Source organism: Loxodonta africana, chromosome 7, assembly GCF_030014295.1.
Source record: "Loxodonta africana isolate mLoxAfr1 chromosome 7, mLoxAfr1.hap2, whole genome shotgun sequence".
NCBI classification, from domain to species: Eukaryota; Metazoa; Chordata; class Mammalia; order Proboscidea; family Elephantidae; genus Loxodonta; species Loxodonta africana.
In genome coordinates this window covers 50,872,609-50,894,931 of record NC_087348.1, presented here as the reverse complement: position 1 = coordinate 50,894,931, position 22,323 = coordinate 50,872,609, and the positions used below count along the sequence as shown (strand labels likewise).

Here is a 22,323-nt window from a genome sequence, read left to right as displayed (position 1 = left end):
GGCTCTCAGCCTCAGTTTCCTAACCTGTTAGAAGGTGAGACTAAGAATACCTACCTCATCAAATCACTAAGAGGCTGAAATGAGATCATGAAGACCCTTGAAAAACTGTTAGGGCTGGTTACGTATTGGCGGTCCCCTATTTGCAGACCTCCAGTAATAGAAGACCATCATTTCCTACTATTTGACTCAGATTGGGACTCCAAGGGGGAAGACCTGGGGATAAGCAAGGCTATTTCTGCCTGTCACTTGGAAATGACTCCAACCTTTTCTCGTGACCTCAAAAAAGATGCTTAGCTTCATCTGTAAAATAACAAAGTATGTGATGTAATCGCCAAAGTCCCTTAGGGCTCCTAGAACAATCCATGGAAACTATTTCTAGGATCACATCTGCTGTTTTAGCAGTCATGCCTCTATACGTGGTTCATCCTTAGCTTGTGGACACTTAAAACCCCGGGATCTTTTTTACAAAGGCTACACCTAAAGCAGGAGTCCCTGGGTGGCTCCAATGGTTACGCACTGGACTACTAACCAAGGGGGTGTTAGTTCAAACTCACCCAGAGGTACCTCGGAAGACAGGCCTGGTGATCTTCATCCAGAAGGTCACCACCACCTTGAAAATCCTGTGAAGAAGTTCTACTCTGCACACATGAGGTGGCCATGAGTCAGAATCGACTCATGGGCTACTAACAACAACAGTCCCTAAACCAGGCCTCCATCACCATCAACAGAGTGTTTGCACTTAAGCAGAATTTTATACAGTTCATCACAGAGGTTTCACTGCAGTGTTTCGGTCTGTTAAGATCACTCTGAATCTCCACTCTGTCATAAGTGGAATTTGCTTCCTCTCCCAGTTTTAAATCATCCCTAGATTGCTGGGGGGAGGGGGCTATCCAAGGCCACGCTATATGATTTTAATATATAATTTCTATTCGTGGCCAAATCACAAAAGAGAGGCAGTTTTTTGTTTTGTTTTGTTTTTTAATATCCAGAGCAAAGAACCCACTGGAGTGAGGAGGCCAAGAGCGGTAATGGAGGCTGTATTGTGCTAAAAGCAGAAAGTGGCTAAGAGCTTGGCCTTTCCGGTCAGAGGTAACACAATGTGTCCAGCTTCCCCATTTACTGTGATTCTGGCCATGTGACCTACCTCTCTTGGCCTCACTTACCTGTTTTGTGAAATGAAGGTAACGATAATGCCCACCTTATCACAATAAATAACGTTCACAGAGTCCTTTCTCTAGGACAGGCACTATGCCAAGAGCTTTGAGTGGATTCTCTCATTCGTCCTCACAACCTCCTTGTGAAGGAGATCTTATTCTCACTCTTTTGCAGACAAAGAAATTGAGGCTTAGAGAAGCAAGGAAGCTCTTCCCAAACCACACAATAGTTAAGCAATGCAGCTATAATGGAAACCATACTCTCAACATGGTAGGGTTGCTACACTAGAGAATAAGATGCTGTTGTACCACCTTGTCGATTCCAACTCATAGTGACCCCATGTGACAGAGTAGAAGTGCCTCATAGGGTTTTCTTGGCTGTAATCTTCACAAAACCGGATTACCAGGTCTTTCTGCTGCAAAGCTGCTGGGTAGGTTTGAACTGCCAGCCTTTTTGTTAGCAGCCAAGCACTTAACTCTTATGCCACCAGGGCTCCTTATAACATGTATAAAATAGCATAGGGCTAGCATGCATAATAACTATTGTTACTATTGTCTTTTTATTACTAATGTATAGTTTGGTCCATTCAGGGCCTCTCTCCCTCCTGCTGTTCACCTTTGACCACATGTTCACATCAAAAGCTAAGCATAGTGTGGCAAGTAGGACAAGCCCAGGCTTGGAGACAGGCAGTTATCAGCTGCATGGCCTTGGGGAAATCATTTAATGTCTCTTGGCCTCAGTTTCCTTATCTAAAACATGAAGTTAATAAGAGTACACCCAGGACTGGTGTGAATAAAAAAGGGATAAAATTCTGTGTTTGTATAAAGGTGCCTAACATAATGGGCACTGGCTATATAATAATTATTAGTGTTATAAAAACAGGTACTCGGGAGATTTGTTCATCGTCTTAGCACGGTGCTTAAGGTCAAACTAGAGTCTCGAATTATCGGTGGATTTCAATAACTAACCCAGGGTGGGCTTTCTGCTTTCTACCCACTTCTTCTCCTCTACTCCTCACCCCAACACATGCACGCATGCACGCATGCACGCATACACAGGTTGCCACCCATTATCAGAGAGCCTTCTCAGAGCTTTTCATCAGAGTGGAATAAGCTTGAAATCCTATTTGCTACCTTGTGTGACCTGCGACAAGTCGGTGGGACTCTACAAAACCTACCTCACTAGGAAGGTTGTAAAAATCAAATGAGAAAACACTGCAGAGTGTGACTTAAAAATTACAATTATAATTATGTCTCCCCCCACCCCCATGCATAAATACAGCATCCGTAAAAACACATACGTTGGGTGTTTGGTTAAGTGACACAGCCTGACATTTTTTGAACTAATACTTATCACTCGCCATGATCTAACTGAAATCTGGGCTTAATGATTAATGATCGAATCTTGTCAGAGAGCTCCAAATTACACACCATTTTCCTCTTTGTTGCCCCCAACAGGCACTGGCACCCAAACTGAGTCTAATGTTGTTTTGTTTTGGGGCCACGTTCTCCATCGGGATCTGCCATGATGGAGTCAGTCCTGGCAGTTCCACGTGTTACCAATCACTGATCATTGAATTGATTCTGGAGGCTGAGAAGCACCCCGTAAAGAGGACATCAGCAGGTTCTGTCACCCCACAGCAGGGAAGGCAGACGAGTATATTAGCCAGATTGCTAGAATTGGATAAACAAACTATCAGTGCTCAGATTGCAAACTATCAGTGCTCAGATTCGACGGCTAAAGCACAGCAAGAGGGACCTTCTGAAATAGCCCTCAGTGGTACTAGGTTTATTTAAAAATTCCTCCCAGAGACATCCTAATAATAACCCGGACAGTGGTTTCTGTAAAAGCCGGATTAGATTGCCCTGCCCTGCCTTTTAGAAGTTTCCACAACAGATGGGGGAACACAGCTTTAGAGGAAAGCCTGGCTCACATCCGTCCGCATGCGTTATTGGCCCTCTTCTCTGAAATGCTATATGTTATCTTGAGCCTGTTTGTTTTTATCTGTCAGAGTGGTTTATTGTTGGGGAAATGTGGTGTCAGCTGTCTCTTCCCCACCATCACGGCTGCTTCATTAAAGTTAATAGTGTTTGACTTGCAGAGATCTCTTACCAAGGTAACCCAAGAAAGCCCGTGCTGGCTGTTATTTTTCCGGCAGTAAAGGTACCAAATGGATGTAATAACTGCATTCATCTTTTAGGAAGAAGGAAAATATATATATATATATAAAAATATTGCGTGACTCTGTCTAGTAGGTGCTCAATAAATGCACCTTGAATTCATGAGGTTAAATCTACCTTGAATCAGCCATTCAAGGCTCTGTGCCCTCTGGCTTGTCACTTCCTCAATGAGAACTTCATTTTACTTATCTCAGGAATAAGGGGGATCCATAAGAGGAATTCTTTTTTTTTTTAAATCGGGGAACCCTTTGAACAATAGAAAGCTTACAATAAAGCCTGCAGATAAAAGGGAAGTTCTTTCAGGCTAAGGTAAGGGAGGAAGGTGAGAAGTACCTTCTCCTCAGCTTCTCTACCTTCCTCCGTACCTGTCAAAACCTAAACCCCACCCCTATCCCATCCTCGCTTGACTTCCTGGAATACAATTTGCAGTCTCCTAGTTTTTTGTTTTTTTTTTTTAGCCTAGAAGGAATGATCTCTGACGTCTTTTTTTTTCTCCTCAGGGTCTGTGATGATTCTACAGTTCTGTGACTAAGAAACCTGGAGCCAAACCACATAAGGACCTGTTTCTAATTAGTGTAACAGCTTGACGGAAGAGTCTGCTCAATGCAATACAAACATGAAACAGTTTGCATTTCGATTTTTGGCTTTTTTTTTTTTCCCCGGTTTGTTTGTTTTCTAATTAGTGCTTTCAGCTCTGTGCTGTCCAAGCCCCTTGTCCTCACAGCACTAGTGGATTGCAGACAAATCCCATCACCTCCAAGTCACTGTCACTTATTCCTAGTTGCTGTGTCGTTGTTAGCTGCTGTGAGTTGATTCCGATTCTCGGTGACCCCATGTGTTACAGAGTAGAAGTGCTCCAGGGGGTTGTCTTGGCTGTAATCTTAACAGAAGCAGATCCCCGGGCCTTTTTTTTTCCTGCAGCACGAGTTTGTTCCGTTTAAAATGTCAATCTGGACCCAATTTAAATCTCCTCACCTCCTTCCCCTGCAGAGCGGGCTAGAGCTGGAAGTACGAGTCTCTGAAACGCATCCCCATCCAATGGACCACTCTCTAGGGTGGGAGACCAGCAAGGTTTGAACCCAATGGCCCTGCACCATGGTGTGGCCTGATAAACTCAGCAACCTTGCCACAGAAGCAGTGCACATACAGCCTGCCCTGCAGCCACCCCTTCTCCGCACCCTGCCATCTCTCTCCAGCTCTCTTCTCTGCTTACATGGGCCAAGAACAGATCTTCAAGCAACTGCCCAAACAGATGTTCCACAGGAGAACCACAAGTTTTTCCTTTTTGTAGGCAACCCCAAACTCTTGGAGTTCCTCCCCTCATTAATTTGTTGGAAGGAGTCACCTCCCTCACGGAAAGGGGGACAAAATCATTAACACTGTTCTCCCCAAAAGACTGCAATGAAGAGGACTCTCTCTCTTCCCCTCGGTCATCTCCATAAAGGTCTGCAGGATGGGAGAGGAGGCTGGGCCAACGGCTGGAGGTGGGAGGACCAAGAAGGCTGCCAGGAGTAGGCTCTGGGGATTGGGGTGGAGACAAAAACTGTCACTGGCTTTCTTTACAATGTTGCAATTGCCCTCGTGGCCACAGTGGTCAAATCCAATATCGTAGGAAAAGTCCCATCAAACATCCCATATATTTGTAATACAAGGATATCTATCAGGCTATATTTGGATTTATACATGGGGCACAGACTGGCATGGACACTGCCACAGTGCACCTGTGTAACACTGGAAGGGGTCCCAAACCACAAGCTAGGTTTTTTCTTTTGGCCCAAGTCTCTGAGACAGAAAATAAAACTAGAGTTAAGAGAACTATTTGTTCATCACTCATTCTGTGCTGTCTGTGGAGCCTCTCCTTACCATGTGCTCAGCTCTTGAGCAAGGTAATGGCAAATAAAGCATGGTCCCTCCAGCTATTATTGTTCACAATTGCAGAAATATTTCCTTTTGGATAATGCTTTTGCACTACTTTACAAGAAGCTCTCATATACTATAGTGCACTGCTCTTTGTCGCCGTCAAAGTCAGCGCTGACTCATTGCGAACCTTATGTATAAAAGAACAAAACGTCGTCCGGTCCTGTGCCATCTTCATGATCACTAGTATGACTCAGTCCACTGTGCCAGCTATTGTTTCAATCCATGTTGTCATGGATTGAACTGTGTTCCCCGAAAATATCTGTCAACTTGGCAAGTCATGATTCCCTTGTACAATTGCATGACTGTCCACCATTTTATCTCCTGATGTGATTTCCCTGTGTGTTGTAAATCCTATCACTACGAGGTAATAAGATGGATTAGCAGCAATTGTACTGATGAGGTCTATAAGATTAGGTAGTGTCTTATGCCAATCTCTTTTGAGATATAAAGGAGAAAAGTGAGCAAAGAGACATGGGGACCTCTTACCACCAAGAAAGCAGCACCGGGAGCAGAGCGTGTTCTCTGGACCTGAGATTCCTGCACTGAGATGCTCCCAAACCAAGGGAAGACTGATGATGAGGACCTTCCTCCAGAGCCAACAGAGAAAGAAAGCCTTCCCCTGGAGCCAGTGCCCTCAATTCAGACTTCTAGCCTATTGGCCTGTGAGTGAATAAACTGTTAAAGCCATCCACTTGTATTTCTGTTATAGCAACACTTGATGACTAAGACACATCTCATTGTTTCCCTTGTTTTTGTTGATTCTCTACTTTGCCAAACATAACGTCCTTTTCTAGGAATTGGTCTTCTTTGATGACGTGTCCAAAGTAATCGAGTCAAAGTCTCACCGTTCTCCCTTCTAAGGAAATTCCGTCTGTATTTCTTCTAGGACTAATCTGTTTATTCTTTTGGCAGTCCATGGTGTATATTCAACATTCTTCACCAATACCACGGTTTAAATGTATCAATTCTTCTGTCTTCCTTTTTCTTTTTTCTGTCAGTTTGTCTTACTGCAGTGGCTTGGGTGTTGCTGTGATGCTGGAAGCTATATCACTGGTATTTCAAATACCAGTAGCATCACCCATGGTGAATAGGTTTCAGTGGAACTTCCAGACTAAGATAGACTAGGAAGAAAGGCCTGGTGACCTGTTTCTGAAAATTAGCCAATGAAAACCCTTGCGATCACAACAGAAGAGCTTATTAGATCTTCACGATAACCTCATAAATTAAGGTAATTATGAACACTTTCACAACTGAGAAAATGGATGCATGGCAAGATTAAGTGACTTGCCTAGTCCCACTGGAATTAAAATTTAAATCATCTTACTTCTGGTCCCAGGCTCTTTCTGTTCGACCAAACTGTAACCACATGTATCCTGTGATTTTGCTCCCGCTGATATTATAATGACTGTCCATCCCAGATTTTCAAGGATCCTTAAAATTTCAAATATTTTATTCCCTTGTCAGACCACCTATACTAGTTTTGGGAAAATATGGTCACTTGTACTAATTTAAGGATTGGAAAACGTTAACTACCATGGGTTGCTTTTATTAATTCAAAATGGACCAAAATCAGATTCAGACTTCATAGTATTAAGACTATGCAAGGGTCTCAATTTTTCAATCAAATCACCCTTTGGTGTAGGAAATTATTTCACTACACACATTATTTAAGCCATTCTGAAAACTACCCTGACGTTATTTTTATTAATCTTTTTCCTGTTTCAAATTCTTCCATCAGGGATTTCTCTCAGGCTTCTGAAGGGTCCCATATGCACACTTCTACTTCAGAAATGTGGTCTTCTTTGGTTCATTGGAATTTGTCAGAATATCTGGCACTGAAACATATTGGCTTCAATTAAAAGGCTATGATTTTTGTGAATTCCCATTAAGCTAGTGAGAGAAATGTACGTTAAAAAAAATACAGTTAACACATCAAGATACAGTTGGCCTGAAAAATGGTTCATGTTTTAAAAACTACTTAAGCCGATGAAACTAAGCTGCCTGTAATAAAAATCTGCTCATTTTTACTAAAAACCTTCACTTCTAAATAGAGGGGTTAGTATCGTACATATGTGCCCAATTAGCCATAAAAACTCAACTAGACATGAACCATGCAATCTGCCTGTTGATGTTAAAACACAGATCCTATTAACAAGAATGTAATTGAAATGGTTAAAAAATGGTAAATTGCATAACTGTAATCTGATAGGACTTGAAACATGACACTGCTGTCTATGCTGACGGCAAATCAGTTTTGAATTATGATTCCAGCGAAGTTTGAAATAGCTCAAGCGTGTTAATTAGTGATCCACAAACTTACAAACTCTATCATATTATATTATATATGATACTCGGTCACACCTCTTTGCCCATGAGCAACAGCATGTTCTCTGGCATTTGGAGAAAAAAGCCACTTGAATGTTCTTGAATTCTAAGCCCTGGATATCCTAGAAACACCTAACTTAACTTTCCCAATTGAATTTACTTATCGGTGTGTTATAACTCAAGACAATTTCTCAAAGAACAATGTTTTAAAGAAGCCCAATGAAGTGCAGAGAAGTTCACTAGTTACTAGGGAAATGTACCAGGAGAGATCAATATAATAGGATCATTTCTCTCCACATCAGAGGCCCTCAAACTAAGCAGGACATGCCCACCTACCCTTGGTGAAGCTGGTGATATCAAAGAACTGGGAGGAAAGTATCTGAATCATTTACTACTAGGTTTATAAGAGATGGAATCCCTGGGTGGTCTAAACCTTAATGTACTCAGCTGCCAGCCAAAAGGTTGAAGGTTCAAGTCCACTCAGCAGTGCCTCAAAAGAAAGGCCTGGCAACCTACTTCCAAAAATCAGCCACTGAAAACCCTATGGAGCACAGCTCTACTCTGACACACATGGGGTCACCATAAGTTGGAACCAACTCCACGGCAACTGGTAATGGGTAGCTGGTGTCCTTAATTATTTTCTCAGCGGAGAGGAAAAGAAATCAGCATGCAAACATAGAGAATCCATCTTTTTAGTCCAAACAGAACAAGCCCCTTGGGTGTGCAGACTTCCAAAGTTCACCAAATGGTATTGTGGCTTTAATAAAGAGATCCTGTCCTTGCTGGCTTTCTACTCAAACTCAGATTCATTCCTTCCCCTCCATTTTCTGCTGCACCTTTTCAGAGCTGTATTGTATCTTGCCTGGACAATTGCAGTAGCCTCCTAACTGGTCCCTCCACCCTGAGTCCCTCATCTGTTACACTGCTGAAAGGTTAATCTTCCAGAAGTCCAGCTCTGATCAAATTACTCCCCCGATCAAAATGCTTGAATCACTGGCTCTTATTGCCTGTCAACAGCAGTAAGGTCACACTCCTTAGCCTGGGAGTTAAGGCCCTAGCCTAACCTCCTAATGCCAGTTCCACTTTGCTCCAAGGAATCTGCAAGGCCAGTTCCTCTCTCTACAGACACCCAAGACTCTGCTCCTGCAGCTCCTCTGCCTGGAATATGATCCCCTCCCTCCCATCTCCTCATCACCTCTCCAAGTCTGAATTTTACCCACAGTTAAAGGTCTAAAAACCTGTTGCCATTGATTCCGACTCACAGCAACCCTAAAGATCCTAAAGAACAGCGTAGAACTGCCCCATAGGGTTTTCAAGGAGCGCCCAGTGGATTCGAACTTTTAGTTAGCAGCCGTAGTTCTTAACCACTACGCCACCAGGGTTTTCAGTTAAAGGTCTAGACAAGAGAAATAGCACCTCTTCTATGAAAAGTCAGGAGCCTGAGCGGTGCAACTGTTAAGCTCTCAGCTGCTTACTGAGAGCAGCAGGAGAAAAGCCTGGCTACCTGCTTCTGTAAAGATTACAGCCAAGAAAACCCTATGTGGCAGCTCCACTCTGCCACATGGGGTTACTACGACTCAATGGGAGCCAAAAGCAATGAAAAGTGTAAAGAACACTACAAGGAGCCAGTTCCTGGTTCATGATAAACCAAACCCACTGCCGTCGAGCTGATTCTGACTCATAGCGACCCTACAGGACAGCATGGAGCTGCCCCATACAGTTTCCAAGGAGCGCCTGGTGGATTTGAACTACTGACTTCTTGGTTAGCAGCCATAGCACTTAACCACTACGCCACCAGGGCTTCCGGTCATGATAAGCACTCGATAAATGTTATCTGCTGTCATTGTTGTTGCTGTAGCTGTTGTGGTTGTGCCATAAAATCTTTAATCTTCACAGATGGACTAACCTCTTCCTCCTAGAGAATTTTAACTGTAGCTCTCTTATGATACATAATTATTTTATACTTCCGTTCATAGCTATTTAATTATATGTCTAAATTCTCCTGATAGAGTGTGAACCTCTTTAAAGTATCTTATTTAATTCACTTTTGTATCCCCGACACAAGGCCTTACATTTGAACAAAAATGTTAAATAATGCATCAAGCCACAAGGGGGCACGGTTGAGCTACTCTACTGGTGGAATCAGCCTACAAAATTAGTAAAGGTTTTAGACTTGAGAGGCTTTTCTCCTTGGAAAGTGTATCAGCAAATCTGCTTAAAGCAAATATATATGCCTTATACATCTATGCATGTTGATATGGAAAGATGGCTGTAATATAGTAATTTCCCCACCCCAAATGGTTTGTATTTATTTAGTAACTTTTTTTGACTTTACTGTGCTTTAGGTAAAAGTTTACAGCACAAATTAATTTTTCATTAAAAAGTTTTATCCACAAATCGTTTTATGATTATTAGTTGCAATCCTTGAAATGTGTCAGCACTCTCCCCCTTTCCCTTTCCATCCTGGGTTCTCAGGGTCCATTTGTCCAGTTTTCCTGTCCCTTCCTGCCTTCTCATCTTTGCTTTTGGCCAGGTATTGCCCATTTGGTGTCGTATACTTGATTGAACTAGGGAGCAGGTTCCTCACATGTGTTATTGTTTGCTCTATAGGCCTGTGTAATCTTTGGCTGAAATTTGGACTTCGGGAGTGGCTTCAGTTCTGAGTTAGCAGGGTCTCTGGGGGCCATAGTTTCGTGGGTTCCTCCAGTCTCTCTCAGACCAGTTAGTCTGGTCTCTTTTTTGCGAATGGGAATTTTGTTCTATATTTTTCTCCTGCTCTGTCTGGGACCCTCTATTGTTTTGTCTTTTTTTTTTTAATTGTAATTTAGATGAAGTTTTACAGAACAAACTTGTTTCTCATTAAACAGTATACTTACTGTTTTATGACACTGGCTAACAACCTCCTGACATGTCAACACTCTCCCTTCTCAACCTTGGGTTCCCTATTACCAACTTGCCTGTCCCCTGCTGCCTTCTAGTCCTTGCCCCTGGGCTGGTGTGCCCCTGTAGTCTTGTTTTATATCCAATCTCTGACTCAAGGATGAACCTCAGGAGTGACTTTATTACTAAGCTGAAAGGGTGTCCAGGGGCCATACTCTCAGGGTTTCTCCAGTCTCTGTCAGGCCAGCAAGTCTGGCCTTCCTTTTTTAGTTAGAACTTTGTTCTACATTTTTCTCCAGCTCTGTCCAGGACCCTCTATTGTGATCCCTCTCACAGCAGTTGGTGATAGTAGGTGGGCACCATCTAGTTCTTCTGGGCTCAGGCTGGTGGAGGCTGTGGTTCATGTAGTCCTTTAGTCCTCCGAACTAATACTTTCCTTGCGTGTTTGGTTTTCTTCATTCTCCTTTGCTCTGAACGTGCTGGGACCAATACATGTAACTTAGATGGCCACTTGCAAGCTTTTAAGACCCCAGATGCTACTCACCAAAGTAGGATGTAGAACATTTTCTTTAAGAACTATGTTATGCCAATTGACCTAGATGTCCCCTGAGACCATGGTCCCCAGCCCTCGACCCTAGTGACTTGGTCCCTCAAGGTGTTTAGATGTGTCTAGGAAGCTTCTATGACTTTGCCTTGGTCAAGTTGTGCTAACTTCCCCTATATTGTGTGTTGTTTTCCCATTACCAAAATTAACGCTTGTCTACTACCTAGGTAGTGATTTTCCTTCCCCACCCATCCGCTCCCTCATAACCATCAAAGACTGTTTTTTTCTGTGTGTAAACCTTTCCTTCGGTTTTTGTAATAGTGATCCCATACAATATTTGTCCTTTTGTGATTGACTTATATCACTCAGCACAATGTCCTCCAGATTCATCCATGTTATGTTTCGCAGATTATCTTTATCATTGCATAGTATTCCATTGTGTGTATGTACCATAGTTTGTTTATCCCTTCATCTGCTGATGGGCACTTAGGTTGTTTCCATCTTTTTGCTATTGTGAAAAATGCTACAGTGAATGTGGGTGTGCATATGTCTATTCATGTGACAGCTTTAATATCGTGGATTTTAAAACAGAATTGATATGATCCAATTTTTGCAAAACATCTATTCTGAAAAACACACAGAAAAAAATTTGGAAAAATAGTTACCAAAATATTAGCAGCTGTTATCTCTGGAGTGGGGGGAGGGTGAGAAAACCCTAGGGGAGTTTTTACTTTCCACTTTTTACTTTTCTGGATTTTTTAGAAGCAGTACATATTAATTTTATAATCAGAAAAATAAAGCTATTTGCAAAGTTATTGCAAAACTTTCTGGTTTATCCCTCTTGTCATCTCTTCTCCATTCCCATGCTTGACATACTTAGAATACACAACTTTGGCTATTTTCTGATGAATTAAAGCACGGATTCCCAAACTTTCTTGATACACAGTGACTTAGGGCCTCAATAATTTTTTACGGCATCCTTCGAACAAAACAGTTCCATTTATTAAGTCGTTAGGGCCAAACAACTTAATAACTATTTATGTCCTTACAACCAGTAGTTGTTCAAGAAGATAATACACATAATTGAAAAAAAAATAGTATTTTTATATCATTCTTAAATAATCACGATTACTTGCTAATGGAATATATGTACCAGTTGAGCACTGGACAACTTCTTAAGCTTTGGAATCAGATTGGACACCACTATCCTTATTTCCTATCCCACACTGAGTTTCATGAGGTACCTACTTTTTTTTTTTTTTCCTACTTTTTATCGGAGCAACCACTGAAAACCCAGCTCCACGAAGAGATGACATCATCGAAAGGAATGCAATCAATCTTATGTTGAAACTATGAACTACCTCGAGCTAGTAATTTGTGGGTGTCTTAGTTACCTAGCACTGGCCTAACAAAAATACACCACAACTGGGTGGTTTTAGAGAACAGGAATTTATTTTCTCACTGTTCTGGAGATGACAAGTCCAAATCACAGCCTCAGCCTTGTTGATTCCTTTTGTGGGCCTCTCTCCCAGTTTCTGCCAGTAATCCTTGGTGCTCCTTTGTTTGTAGAATTGTCCTCACATGGCAGCTGTCTCTCCTCTGTGTGTGTCTCTGCGTCTATTCTCCCTTTTTTATAAAACACCACTGGAAGTGATTAGGTTTAGAGCCCACCCTACTCTTGGATAACATCGTTAACATAAAAGAAAACCCCTATTTCCAAACACAGTCATATTTACAAGTACAGGGGTTAGGACTTCCACATTTCTTTTGGGGGAGCACAATTCAATTCATAACAGGGGGTGCCCCACAGATGACTAGTATTGCTCAAGATTTTAAAATATCCCGTGGTACCCTTGTGAGTCTGAAGCTGCCACCAAGGCTTCTCCCCGCTTGCCACAGTTTCTTCCCCCTCCCCCCTGCGTCACAGCCCGACCTTGCCGTGGGGGCCCTAACTACAGTTTGAATTTGGCGCCGAAATCCCATGCATGTGCAAACCAGAATCTTGGTGCATGTGCAGGACCTGAAGAGCCAGTGGCCCCAAACTTGACCCCAGACCTGAACTTCCCTAGAGAAGAAGATGTTCTCTGGCACACAGCTGCACCTGAAGCCATTTGCAAAGCAAAAGTTCCCTTCCTTTGCAAATGACTCATCACCTGGATCCCCAACTATGGACATGGGAGGGACCGGGGTGTCATATTTTGGGCACCAATCCCACCCCCTGGGGACTGGAAGGCATAAAAGCTCCAAGTTCCCCTGGGGCTGGGAGCCTGGGTGGTCCTTCAGCTGCTAGGCCCCACGTTGCTCCTTGCCTGTGCAAACAATAAATTTCCACTTCCTGTTTCTCTTGCAACTGATGGTGTAGCATCAGTCTTATTTCAATCAGCTAATAGGACAGACAGGACAAAAACCCTTGTTCAGTTACAAGTTTACGGCAGCACCCTAGGGTGCCTCAGCGTACACTTTGGGAACTGATGGATTCCAACAGTAAAGTTGGTTCCCTATGAAGGTGGCAAAAGAAAAAAAAGTATTGAACGTCTGCTTCCCAAACAGCCTTGAAATGATTCCACACCTAATAGCTCAATCAAAATTATTTTGTTTTCTTCCAGGAAGGAGAAAAGTAGTGAAGGGGGGGCATGGGAAGTTGGCTGAGCTGGGACTCTGGTGGGTTCCACCTCTCCCTCATTCCACCAAAACTCTATCCTAATCCCTTCTTCTAACTTAAAACTAAGAATCAACCATAGCCCCTAAAGTAGCATGTACCTGGGAAACACCGAAATTCCTTCTCCGTGGGGTCTGGGCCTAAATATCTAATAACCCTACTGGCTTTTCAACCCCTCTACCAAATGCCAGAGGCCTCACAAAAGACCTGGGAAGCAGAGCGGCCCCAGCATTGAGCTACTAACCACCACCATCACCCCATTCACTTGCCAACATAAAAGAGATTCTTTTTCCTGCGAGGAAACACTGGTTATTGTCCATGGCTAAGACTCACAGTCAAGTACAGAACTGCTGCTGAGTCCCCTTTTAAATTGGGATTAAAACACCATTTTTTTTCTCTAAAGCTTGATGGGCCCAATTTCCCATCTCGATTTAGTGGAATGGTTTGCAATCTTCTATTATCAACTCAAACAAACCCAAAAGGCCTCTCCACCTGCTGTAGAAGCAAGCTGCAGGCAGGGACTACTTAAAGAACTTAAGACCACTGTGTGGGGAGGGGGGCAATTAGCAGAAGAGTCTGTGATTTAACTGGAATATGTCCTCAAATGTCCCTTGGAGCACTCGTCTGGATACAGTGGACCCAGGGATAAATGAGTTTGGATGATCTATTGTTAAATATCATAAATGATGCTTCAAAATTCAAGCACTCTGTTCTACAGGAAACGACACCTAAACAAGAGCAGAAGTGGAGATCCAATAATAGAACTGGTCCTCCCCCTCCTCCAGGCCCTCAGAAGGAAGAGGGCAGTATTTCTAAGAAATTTCCAGCAATTTCCCAACCCTTCAGGCATGAGTGTGAAAATCTCACTCGTCTTCCTTTCGAAGTTGATACGGCACCTTCCATGTGCTATAAATCCAAGACATAAGGAAATAGGGCCTAATACTGCAGCTTGAAGAGACAGGCAAATGCAACTGCCCCAGGTCCCAGAGCCCAGTGTCCTGGGACACTGGGCCTTATTGTAAGATGTTTCCCTGCTATGCTATAGGACCAATGTTGTTAAAGATGACAGCCTGAGAGTCCAAGACATTTGACTTTCTCCTTACTGGTGGGCTTGGTCTGTTGATACATTTCCCCAAACTCTGTTCTGAGAAATAATTGGGGAGGGGGGAAGAGGGGTTTCTGAGGTTAACCTGGAAAATACTGAATGTTGCTTGCTCTCTAAAGGCCTGAGAAGTCCTGCAGTATGGAAATTTGAATTCCAACTTTCTCAGCTCCACACCCACTGGCCATTTTTCATACGCCTAGTCCCTCCTGCTCCTGACTCCTCTGTTTTGTCAGTGACTCTCAATCTCAAAACCTTAAAGCCTTTTTCATCTCTCCTTTTGTTAACACATTCAAAGTATAAATTTAGCTCTACCTGTTCCATCAACCTCCTTTTTTCTATCTCCCCTGCCATCATGCTAGCGTAAGCCCCAGACTATCCCAATGGCCTCCTCATTTGGTCTCCGTATTTCTTAGCTCTCTACTCTCTAGTAATACAATAACGACCATCAAAAGAATGCTCCTACAGCACAGCACTGAGCATGCCACAGCTATGCTTAGTAACGTTTAGAGGCTCTCCACTGCCTACTGGATAAGGAAGGCCAGACCCCTTGGTCTGGCATGAGAGATTCTTTGCAGTTCTCACTCCAACTTGTCCTTCCAGCCTCATCCCCCACCACAAGGAACCTAACACTCTAGACAAACTTAACTATTTCCCATTCCCCAAAAATCTCAAGGTTTCCTACCACCACACATTTGCTCATCCTCAATCATGTTTGAAGCCTTCTCTTTTCCCCTTGTCTTTACCCAGCTTCCAAGTCCAGCTCAAATGCTGAATCTTAGTGAAGTAATTGATCTTTTCTTTGAATTCCCCAAAAATCTCATATTTATTAATACAATCAGCTTTAATTAGTGCTACAAGTTTCAAGGAGCCCTGGTGGCACAATGGTCAAGAGCTCAGCTGCTAACCAAAAAGTCAACAGTTCAAATTCACCGCCTGCTCTTTGGAAACCCTATGGTGCAGTTCTACTCTGACCTATAGGGTCACTGTGAGTAGGAATCAACTTGACAGCAATGGGTTTGGGTTTTTTCTTTTTTTTTTTTTTTTGGTATGAGTTTCAAGAGTCCAGCTTCTCATATTATTTGTTGGACTATATGAAGAAGAACGGGGCATCAGGATTGGAGGAAGACTCATTAACAACCTGCGTTACGCAGATGACACAATCTTCCTTGCTGAAAGCGAAGTGGACTTGAAGCACTTACTGATGAAGATCAAAGACCACAGCCTTCAGTATGGATTACACCTTAACATAAAGAAAACAAAAATCCTCACAACCGGACCAACGAGCAACATCATGATAAACGGAGAAAAGATTGAAGTTGTCAAGGATTTCATTTTACTTGGATCCACAATCAATAGGCGTGGAAGCAGCAGTCAAGAAATCAAAAGACGCATTGCATTGGGTAAATCTGCCGCAAAGGATCTCTTTAAAGTGTTGAAGAGCAAAGATGTCACCTTGAAGACTAAGGTGCGCCAGTCCATGGTATTTTCAATCACATCATATGCGTGTGAAAGCTGGACAATGAATAAGGAAGACCAAAGAAGAATTGACGCCTTTGAATTGTGGTGTTGGCGAAGAATATTGAATATACCATGGACTGCCAAAAGAACGAACAAATCTGTCTTAGAAGTACAGCCAGTATGCTCCTTAGAGGCAAGGATGGCGAGACTGCGTCTTACACACTTTGGACATGTTGTCAGGAGGGATCAGTCCCTGGAGAAGGACATCATGCTTGGCAGAGTACAGGGTCAGCGGAAAAGAGGAAGACCCTCAACAAGATGGATTGACACAGTGGCTGCAACAATGAGCTCAAGCACAACAAGGATTGTAAGGATGGCGCAGGACGGGGCAGTGTTTCGCTCTGTTGTGCATAGGGTCACTATGAGTCGGAATCGACTCGACGGCACCTAACAACAACAACATGAGTTTCAATACAGTCAGCTACGTATTAGTGTTACACATTGAAGGACTACTAACAGCCTTGGATATCAAACTCATTCATCCCTCTGTTTTTCCAAAGTGCCTAATGCAGTGCTTTATGCATAAGAAGCACTTAATAGATATTTGTTGAATTACTGAATAACATGTAGCCCTGCTTCATACCCCCATGAAATTTCTAAATCTCAATTATATTCTTAAGCCGGTGATATTCGATTTTTCCTTTTCATCCTTTCTTTCTTATATCCCACTTTTTTCTAATGAAGCATAATACATAAAACAGATTACAACACATATAAGCAGTACCTCATTTTATACATAATTATTCTAAATTAAAATTTATCACATTTACTATTAAGTGAATTATCGGCAATAACAAGCTGTTTTGATGAATATAAAATTGGAAGCAGAGAGTCAAGGTGGCACTTCGCAGTCAGCCATTTCTGTATCCAGCTTATTTTTGTATTTTGACTGGATTCCTCAACATTAAGAAAATCCTAATTTGCACAGATAAATCACACAATTGAACATGCACAGGCCTGGATGTCATTTTTTTTTAAGCTCAGGTCCAACCTTTTATACAGTGACGCCTAGGAAATGCCACGCAGAGCAGTTAAGAGCACCAGCTCTGATACAAATCCTGCTTCTGCTACTTAGTAGCACAGACCTTCCACAAGTCACTCAATCTGTTTCCTCAACTGTACACTGGAAATAATAATGGTCCCTCCTTGGTGAGGTTGTACAAGAACAAGATAGGTGGCACAAGTTAATGCCTCAACGGTCATCGGTGTGTTAAAATACAGTATATGACACACGGGAATGTGCAATTTCAATGTTTTTATCATTATTCAGCAGATATGCAAACATAAAATATATATAAAGAATAACCATATAATAAAACCCAAATACCCGCCCAGTTTAAAAAAGAAAAAGTGACCATTACTCCACTGTACCCCTCCCTGATCCTATCCCTGACTCTCCCCCTGAGGTAACTGTTCAGTTTTCCTTATTTTATTTCTATTTAACACCATCTTGCTTACTATGTGCCAGACCCTGTTCTAAACTCTTTACAAACATCAGCACACTTAATCCTCTGAGCAACTCCATGATGTACATACTCTTACTGTCTGTATCTTACAGATAAGAAGTTTGAGACAGAGAGTTGTAATATTACATCTGTGGACACAGAGCTTCTAAGTGGATGGGCCAGTATTTGAACCCATGCAGTTAACCTCTAGCATCTATGTTCTATCAAGTCAAGTATTTTGTGGAACCCATGACACATCCAGGCTTGAAATACAGCTTGAAGGGCACTCTCACGTGCCATGCTTGAACAAACACTTATAGAAGAATGTCTCTGTGCCTGGCACTTTGCTGGGCACTGAAGAGCTTAAGGAAAAGTGTCCTCCTTGCTTGCAACTAAGTTTCCAGGAGGTCAGGTTTCCTCTTAACTGCTGTTCTCTTTGTACTTGCCCCACTCTACAGGCCAGAGAAGTGCCTGTAAGACCCTGGGAGCCCTGCATGGGCTTGAGGTACAGACATCCAGCCCCTAAGTAGGCCCAGACACTCCACCTTGCTGCTGCCCAGGGTGGTTCTCAACAATAGTCAATCCCCAAGGAAACGGGAAATTCCAAACTGTTCTGCCCCCAGCCCCAGCCTCTATCTCATCAAGGCTTCCTCAGAGACATGAACCACACAGGAATCCACAAGAATCCGTGGCTTTTGCCAGCAAGCAGGCCAGTCAGCAGCCTCGTGGCCCATCCCACAAGAAAAGGCCTGGACTTCAGCAGCACGTCACTCCCCTAATTATTCCCAGTGCCTGGTGTCCAACATAAACACAGCATCTTTCACGAGCCACCCCCACAGGGAACCTTGGAACTTCACACACACAGCCAAGCACTGGGAAGTGCTAAAGGGTGAGCGGGTTTGTGTGGCCAGCAGTCCCCAAGCCTCTGGGGGAGTCTCAGTCGCTCTGCAGTCCAAAACCTGGACTCAAAAAAGCTGTCTGAGGCCTCACTGCCTCCAGGGCGTACCTCCTGGGGCTGGTCTGGGACACAGCAGTTACACTGCACCCGAGCCACCGAGGGGTAGGGATGGGGGACAGGAGGCTAAAGATGTTTTCTTGAGAGTCACATTCTCTTAGTAAACACTCCTGTGGCTACACTGTGTGCTACAAACTTTTTTTTAGTACTTACTAAGTACGTGATCCTGGTAGGGCCTGGAGAATGGCAAGAGTGATACATGTTTCTAGGCTACAACAAGCCAAACAGCATGATTCCTGCCCTCATGTCATAATCAACAGGTTATAAATAAATGAGTTCAGGTCATGATAAGTGCTATGAAGAAAAAAACAAAACAGCTTCCTGGTATGGAGGTGGGCACTACAGTGGACACAGAGTAGTCAGGGAACTGGATAGTTGACCTGAGAGCTAGCCATGTGAAAGCAAGGTTAGAGCATTCCGGGCAGAGGGAAGAGAAGTGCAAACTCTGAAGCCTCTGATTAATTGCTAACTAAGGGTGTAAGAGAAGCCCTGGTGGTGCAGTGGTTAAAGCACTTGGCTGCTAACGGAAAGGTCAATGGTGGGAACGAACCAGCTGCACCAAGGAAGAAGAATATGGCAGTCTGCTTCTGTAAAGACTCCAGCCTTGGAAATTCTATGGAGCAGTTCCATTCTGTCCTATAGAGTCCCTATAGGGTCACTATAAATCGGAATAGACTCGACAGCAATAGGTTTTTGTTTTTTTTTTTGGTTTAGTGGCTTAAGATATTTATTGAAACTTAGTTTTCTCAAAACCCTTAGCATTAGATACAGTAAGTTGTCTCCTTAAGTGAGTAAAGATCCAAGTGCTGTGTTGGAAAATTCTCTCCTTGGCTTTAAACAAATACACAAAAACAGAATTGTGAATATATACTTACATATCCATAAACTCAAAACGGTCTTTTTAAAGTCTTTCACGTTCTTTAAACTTATTTAAGTTGAAAGCATGATACACCCTTAATTTCCGGGTCATGTATTGTGAGATTTTTTTTTTTTTGCCAGAAAGGAGACTTCCCTCGTGTTGGGATGTAATTTGCCTTCTCTCCCTCCTCCCTTGTCCCAGAATGTGAAATAAGAATACCGTGTACCTCTATTTTGCAACTCTGTAAAAATATCTGTGCATGTGAATTCCGGAGATGGGAGTGTACGAAGCGGCAGTGGTTGTTCCTCTGTATTTCTTTTTTGTTATTAAAACAGGGGGGAAAGAATACATTGTGCACAGACGAGCAGTCCCCTTGTTCTCAATGTTAATAAACGTGTTTTTAAATGTTGTTTACATCCCATTTTCAACATCTCTACATCCTCTCAAGACTACAATTCAAGTTGAAAGGTGCACCAAGTCTTTGCAAGCTCTTGTACAGTGCATCTGCGCCCGTACAGTTCTCGTGCACCCTTCTCTCTCTCTATGGGCAGAATTTCTTGGCGATTCTTCAGGCTCCAGGCCATATGTTTCCCTAGGCTCTTATTAAAACCAGGTGCGCGGGAGACGGGCCTTTTTGGATAGAAGCGCCTTAGTTTGACCCAAAGCTCCCCCTTCCGGTGTGTTTTCTAGAAGGGATTTGTGTGCTGAGCAAAAGCGAAAGCAGGCAGCTTCTCCCGGCCGGGCAAATGGGGTAAAACTGCAAAGACCCACACGTGGCCCCGGCTGTGCAACGACAAAGTGTACACGGGCAGCAAGTGAAGGACGGGGAGTAAGAGCTTGTGGCGAGTGACATTTCCGGCCCCCCACCACGAAGGAGAGGTTTCCGCGCGCATTTGAAGGCCCCTTTCGAACCGTAGCCCTTGCCAGGGCGGAAGAGAAGAGGAAACGGAAGGGAAGCCGCCGGGAATCTAAATGTGAAGCCCCGGGGGTGGCGAGCGGCGGGCTTGGGCCGGCCAGGAGCCCCGACCTGCGCCCCGGGCGCACAGAGGACGCGGCGTGCGCCCCGACTCTCCGGGCTTGCTCGGCGCGGGGTTCCGGACGTCCGGGGCCCGGTGCACTTACCCTCGGCAGCTGGCGTTGCTCGCGCCTCCAGGGACTCTGGGGCGGGCCCGGCGGGGCAGGTCGCGCGTGACGCGCTGTCCGGGCCCGGGAGAGCGACAGCCGGGTCTCCCCGTGCCCCGAGACTGAGCAACTGCCCCGCTCCGGGTTTCAGTTGGATTTTGCCGCTCGCAACCCTAGACCCAAGCACCGACGAGCGCGGGGGCAGCCCGGTTTGCTTCTGGCGGCCTGACGGGGCAGGACTGGCAGGGCAGTTGGGCCCCTCTGTGGCGAAGACGGCGCCCCTCATAGAGCTCTCAATAAAACTCTGAGAGAGCTGTGAGGGCTTCACCAGGCTTAACCTGAGCCACCAGCCAAGCCTCTAGGTTGGGTCGAAAATTTTAATATTTGTGTATTTAATCAGATTCAGAGTTACTCCAAGAAGACAGGCCTCAAAAGAGTTGTTAGGCCCCAAAAAGTCAGCTCAGGGAAGAAGAGTCCAAAACAAAAACCAAACCTGTTGCAGGCCAGTGATCCTATAGGACAAATAGAACTGCCCCATACGGTTTCCAGGGAGGGGCTGGTGGATTCAAACCCCCAAATCCTTAACTACTGTGCCACCCAGACCCAGTGCCGTCGAGTTACTGTGCCACCAGGACTCCCCAGAAAATGTGCTTCCGAGCTTTAAATGGCTATTTCCGATTCCTTGGGCCAAAGAGCAAGCCAACTTTTTTTTTTTTAATAGTCTCTATTTTTAAAAGTTCTTTCCTAGGCTTTATGTAGCCTTCCAGCCCAGCGACAGCCCTTGCTTTCTAAAGGGCTTGCATGCATTTTAAGTAACCCCAGTGAAGAAAAAGCCAGGCAGACGACATGTTAGAAAGCCTTACCTTCCCAAATGTTTTCTTGACACACCTCTATAAAAACTGCCATGAGGTGGGTCACCAGAGCACGTCGCCAGGGTTTGGCGCCCTGCTTGATAATAAAAGCTGTACTCAGCCTTAACCCCAATTTGTAACAGGTAACAAGGGGATACCAGAGATGTTTCTGGATTCAAGCAACCCTGAGAACTACTGCTTAAACACTCTGTAAGCCATTTTCATCAGATTCCTGGGAGTCCCTGTTATAAGTTCAGGGCTTGGGATGTGCACTATAGCTGATGAGTTAGATTAGGGGGGATGAGGCCCAGGAATCTGCATTTTAACAAGCTTGCCTTGTGAGACTTATGCTCACTAAAGCTTGAGAATTACAAGACTCGGCCCTTGGTTTGAAATAATGCTTGCTTTCCCTTCTGGAACACTCCGTCAAAACTCTCAGCAAGTGCAAAATATTCTTTAAAAAAGCATAAACTATGAAGTTTGATTTCCAAACAAACTGCCATATTTCAGAGTCATAATTTTTTTAAAACAGAACAGTGCATAATGCAAGGCGGTTGGGTGGTGCAAACAGTTACGCACTCAACTACTAGCCAAAACGTTGATGGTTAGAACCCACCTAGAAGTGCCTCGGAAGGCAAGCCTAGAGATCTGTTTCCAAAAGGTCGCAGCCTTGAAAACCAAATGGAGCAATTCTACTCTACACACATGGGGTCACCATGAGTCAGAATCAACTAGAAGGCAACTA

The 22,323-nt window shown here is 43.8% G+C and overlaps 1 protein-coding gene across 1 annotated transcript in view; it reads right to left on the bottom strand.

Annotated features, from left to right (window-relative positions):
- The window catches only part of LOC104846095 (uncharacterized), a 202,617-nt gene extending 181,718 nt beyond the window's left edge, over nt 1-20,899 (bottom strand). Inside the window, exon 1 of the mRNA XM_010592297.3 lies at nt 20,728-20,899. The gene's annotated coding sequence lies outside the window, so the exon portion shown is untranslated. The remainder of the gene's footprint in view (nt 1-20,727) is intronic.
- Nucleotides 20,900-22,323: the final 1,424 nt, after the last annotated feature.